The sequence below is a fragment of the Lolium perenne genome, chromosome 7 (assembly GCF_019359855.2).
Source record: "Lolium perenne isolate Kyuss_39 chromosome 7, Kyuss_2.0, whole genome shotgun sequence".
Classification (NCBI taxonomy): domain Eukaryota; kingdom Viridiplantae; phylum Streptophyta; class Magnoliopsida; order Poales; family Poaceae; genus Lolium; species Lolium perenne.
Window position 1 is genome coordinate 186,465,295 of NC_067250.2, and position 6,077 is coordinate 186,471,371.

Consider the following 6,077-nt stretch of genomic DNA (forward strand, 5'->3'; position numbering starts at 1 on the left):
TAGGCCGGAGAAAGTCGAGCGAGATGAATCGCTATGTGGGGTGAATTCGTAGGAGCCGAAACGAATCGGGCTTCCCAGACGAGGCGATGACGGTGTTGATGAAGCTGCCGATGACATGACGGGTTCAGCCGATGTCCGATCTTGTGCCGACAGGGTTCCCACAGACGGCGCCAATTGTCGAGGGTACTCCTCGCCAATGCCCTCCGATAGGGGCTTAGGGTTGATGGAATCCTGCAAGCTGACACGAGACATCGGTTCACAGACAAGCGGGGAGAGCGATTTACCCAGGTTCGGGGCCCTCGATGAGGTAAAAACCCTTACGTCCTGCCTGTCTGTTCTTGATTATGATGACAATGGGTTACAATGGGGTACCGAATAGTTCGGCTAAGATCTCGGCGAGATTGCTATTGCTAGGGTTACCTAGCTCTAAGCTTTTGCTAGCTAGGATTGCTAAGATTGTTCGTGTCCCTCGGCAGCCCCTCTCCTGGCCTTTATATAGGAGGCCAGGTCTCAAGAGGTCTCACCGAGTACGACTAGGTTTACAGTAGTTTTAGATCCAATCTTTCCTTGTTCGATCGCTTCCTTGTCTTGCCCGTCAAGGAACCTTCTGGTGCACCGTCCTAGTGGCCCATCTCGCCTTCAAGTGTCTTCATGGGCCTCCAATTAGTCAACACAGGATAGAGTAATGTGGGTTACCCGAAGGGTAGTGCCCACGTCAGACGCGCCCTAGAACGGTATGACCGATGAGATCATGTTGTACGCGGGGCTGCTCCTCCTAGGCCTCAGCGCAGCATCAATCTCGACTAAAACCTGACCATGTCTCGTGATTAATTTAAAGATCTCCATGATTTATGCGTCTGAACTCTGAAGGCACAAAATTACTCAACGTGCAGCCCACAGTGCCGGGAAGATGCTGCCGCCCAGAATGCGTACGTAACATGCATGAGTCAACAAGATCGTCTGCTGTAGCCACGTCGGCACCAACGACCTGCTGCCCCAGCTTGTTGCGCTAGCTCATGTTCACCTAGACACCCCGTACGGCGGACCTGCCAGCTACCTGCAAGCTATTCACCGCCAACAGGACACAATGGGTCCAGGAAGTAATAGGGCGGCAAGCAGGTGCGCCACATACTCGCCGATCGCGCCATGCCAGGTCTTCCGCGCCTAGCCGTCATGTCTGCTGCCTCTGGCCATCTGAGGTGCTTGCGCATCATAGGACATTGATAAAGATGCCTATTCCATTTTCAACATCAGAAGAGACAGGTAAGGTACAACCAAGTTGGCATGTTGACTCAATATATAATTCATCTTAGTCTGCTTCACCACCAATTTTCTGCAGTTCCTCGCCGGGAATGATCGGTTTATAAGCTTCTTTGTAAATCTAGGTGATTGATTGATAGCGCAAGATGAACGCACGCCAATAAAGCCAAAACTGATCTGTGTTTTTTTATTTACTTAATCACCATTCAGACTAGCTGATGATGTAAAAACATCATTAGCATCTTGCATAATCTGTTGGGCTTTCATTCATATGGTTTAAGTACATAAATGTACAAAACAAGCCGAATCATACTCTTTTCAGAAAATAAGCTGAACACCATGTAATGTGGTTCGTGAAATATGCAAACTATTTCATGAAAACACACATAATCCACATTGCTCATGTTCCTATGTATCTGGGTCTTTCTGTAGTAGCAAGCTCCAAGTTTTGGTTATTGAGATAAACAGACCAGATTTCGGGTTATTGATCTGAACCTTTTGACTCAAACCGTTTGGTACAATATGGTACTCTCAGCAGAACAACATGCTTCAATTTTGCTCCCAATTGTATATAATCCTTTTAAAAAATATAGTGAATTCGTGTATGGTCATCACAAGAATATAAATAGATTTTTTAAACTTTAAACTAGGAAACATGGGAACCAAAATAATGACTAACTTGATTCACAATCATATTTGGCAGAAGGTGGAGCCGCGGTGATCTCCATGTAGGAGAAGCAAGTAGTTTATATTTGTGGCAACAAAATTGTAGATCGCATGTGATGCAGATGTTGCTATATTTTGAGACACACGTTCACATGGACTGTTTTATATTTTAAAATATGGTATTGTAGTTAAGATTGAGCGCATGAACCATTTTAACAACGGGTGTCCCGATGCAACGCACGTGCATTTTTCCTAGTTTCCTCCTAAGGAGCTAAATGAATATCTCCAATTTCCGGAAAACTTGATTCCCGAGACCATCGTGCAAATGGTCTCGGTACCTTTGAGCGAATTAGATTGAGAGACTCGTGGGAAAACCATTTACATATAGCTTATGTTCTTGTTGATGGTGCTAAGTTAGTACTTGCCTGGAACCTTTGAACCTAGTGTTTTCCTCGATTGGAAAGTCTATTTTGTACTTCCGTCACGTGCGAGTGAAATTGCTTTGGAACCTCTAAGCATGAACCTAGCAATTACTCCAACTCTTTTTTAAAGCGTATTTTTGGAGGTTTGGAACCTTCGAGTTTCTCAATAAAATGAATAGTTGTTTTGAACGAGAACCTTCGAGCGCTCCTACCATGTACCTCCGAGTGTTGTCCATTTGTAGAGGTATTCTGATCAAGCCGCTACCGCCAAGGTTCGGTCGGTACTTCCTCATTTTGTTACATTATGTTTCCTTAACATATTGAGAAGAGAGACATGTTGATTCCAAAAATTATGGTTTCACATTTTAATTTTTTTACCACACTCATAAATAAGAGATACTTGTTGAACAAGCTAAGTGGCTTGCTCTATGTTTTTGTCACTCCTTTTTCGATAATAGGAACATATTAATATCAAGAAAATGGTAATTACACTTGGCCTCTAAATTAACACGGTATCAAGAATTAGTCAAGACACTCAGGATGCATAAAACCCAATTATTACAAAAAAAGATCAATGAAACAACTGCATCAACCACCAACGATGGCAACCCTATGGTAACCAGAGATGTGCTCCAATAACAAGGCATGTAGGAATGGAACAATGCACTCGTGCGCAACATCGTCATTGGATCTAACCACCGCACTCACGTCATGGGGTTTCACTCAAAGAGAGGTGCGACCAAATTCTAAATAATGCCTTCAACAAGGGAACACCATATGAACGCCACCATTGCCAGGTTAACCAATGAAGACCAAACCTAGAATTTTCCCCCGGGAACTCGATACCATACACTCAAAGATCTCCAGTGGCCCAGTTCGTTGTGAGTTTGTTGATGGCAGCAAATCTACTCGTGAATACCAACTCGTTCGGACTCCAATCGCAAAGTGATGTAGCAAGATTAATTTTTTCCACAATGGTTACTAGAGGGTTTAAATGGAACACTAGGAGAAAATGTGGTTCTATCTTCTTGTCCTCTACAATAAATCTACAAATGCAAAAAAAATAGTTTTGTGTTTCCAACTCCGCTAAGTTGTTTATCAGATACGTAGTGTGTAAGCAATACAAAACAAAAGCAAATACAATAAAATGGCAATGCAATGCAATGCATTTTTGTATTTTTTGATGTAGCTAGAATTAAAAGTAAAATAGCATGCAAAGCAATTCAAAAGGTGTTTCTTATGAATTAAAATGGACTAGGATTCATGGTTTCACCTAACCTATTTCTCATTAACATGGTGGCATGAATATAGCTTCAAGTAACAATTTACAAGTGATAGAAAATTTAATAAAGTGATTGGTACAAATTTATATGGGCATCACGTCATAGCATAGAGATGGTACAAACACGTTGATACGGGGCGACCTTCGGTCTTCACCACATCATGTGCTTCATCGCCAAGACATGCCAAGGTGAATCTTCTCCTTTACGCGTGCCTCGAATCGCCTATTTGGGACGATATACTACTTCATACTCAGTCATACCTTGATGATAGGAACTCGACGACAAGTACGGAGGAAAGAGAGGATTCCATGGAGACCCGAGGACGCAAGGCCGTTGTCACAAAAGCATGGAAGAGAAGGAGGAAGAAGCGATGGACGCTCCAGGCCAGAACTTCCGCCCAACCTCGCCGGAACTTCCGCCCAGATGCTGTCAAGACAAAAGGTGCTCACACAGAAGAGATGCGGCCGGAACTTCCGCCCCTGATGGCCGGAACTTCCGCCCCTAGGGGCCGGAACTTCCGCCCCATCGAACCTCAGCCAGATCTCAGCCCCCTTTAGCTTGTAACTTACCCCTTCGACCCCTTACCCATAAATAGGAACCTACCCCCACCTTCATGAGGAAGAGATGATGTTTAGATGAATTGGCTTATGCCTCTATTATCCCTTTGGGGATTTGGGAAACCCCCATCTTAGATTACACATCTATTGTATCCCTCCTTGTTGAATCCTTATGATCTCTTTGGTGACTTCTATCGATTGTTGGTCTTTTGCTTGCACTTCAACCATTTGGTCTTTTGCTTGCACTTCTATCAACCTCGGTATTTTCACCCTTCTAGATCTCTTGGGTTCGACTCGTCGATCTCTTTGCGGGACTTCTACTGAAGGGTCTTTTCTCGCAACCTCTATCGAGTTGGTGGTTCGGGCCAACGAGGATAACCGATTTGTGTGTGTGTGTGTGTGTTTGTATCGAGTTCTTCGCGTTCATCCACTTCCCCGCGAATTCCTCTCCGCAATCACACTCACCCGGGTCAATTCGTGAGATCAAGCAACCCACACGGGCTTAGTCCGTATCATATGGTATCAGAGCAAAGGTTACCACGGATTTGACCCTCCAATTTCACCAATTTCGCCCAAAAATTTCCCCAAAAATTTTGCCCCCAAAAAATAGCTTGAATTTGGATCTCAGGATTTGTTGCGTTTTTTATGGTTTAGGTCCACAGATCTGTTGTCTTTGGTGTTGATCTATCATCCCTCCAATTTTCACCGGCCAATTCCACCTATTCCTCTCGAAATCGACGATTTTTTGCTCAGCTTTCCGCCCCAAGTTCGTGCAGTTCTTCGCGCACATCCAGATCTGGCAGAAAAGTGCTATTTTCGGAACTTCCGGCCCTGCTGCCCGGAACTTCCGCTCGCGCCTGGTTTTCTTCTTCTTCTCTGCGCAGCACGAACCCATGCCCAAGCCCCGCCCGCTGCAAACCGCCTGGCCCCACCGCTGCAAGCCTCCGCCTGGCAGCGCACCCGATCGCTACCCACGCCACCACCCGCGCCGCGTCGATCGCTACCACTGCACGCCGCGCACTCCATGCAACCGCTGCCACCACTCTACCCCACGTCACACGCTACCCACGCCGCACCACCGAGCCGCCTCCCCAACACGCACGCAAGCCGCCACGCACGCTCACGCCGATCACGCGCCGCCCTACCTGCGCCAAGCCACCTCTGTTGAATCCCCGATTTTCCCTAGGCACATGAAAAAATTCACCGGCGTTGCAAACAAAATCTACAGACCGGAACATCCGGCCAGAGTCAGCTGAACTTCCGGCCGAGCGGAACTCCGGGCCTTGTTCCGCCCAACTTCCGAAAACAACAATTTCTTTGCAGTAGCCCCTGGACAGGTTTCTCGTATTTCCGGAAGTTGGCCGGAAGTAGGCCGGAACTTCCGCCCGGCGCAGTTTTTGACCCCAATTTCAGCAACTTTTGACACCCCACTTTGACCCAACTTTTGACAACTTTCCGGAGCCCGTTTGACCTCAAATTTTGACCAGTTTGACCATCCATATTGACTCCAATTTTGACACTTTTCCCGAGCCCATTTGACTCCAAAATTTTGACAACTTCGATCGCTCATTTTGACCCAACTTTTTGGGCATTGACTTTTGTGTTCGGATTTCCTTGTGGAGTGCATTGGTTGTCTAATCCGTTTCCGTGCCTACACCAACACCGCGACGACACCTTTGGCACCCCGGATTCCAGCGCAACTTTGACACCATCATCGACATCACTTCGATCATCGCAAGTTTGTGTGCTTGACACCACCTAACATCAATAGGTATAACTTGCCCCACCCCTTATAGCCCCGTTTCTTTCTTTGTGTACCTATCCCATTGAGAGTGGCTTTTCGAGTGTTGCGAAGCATTGCACAAGTGTCACGACCGTGAGAGGGTGTG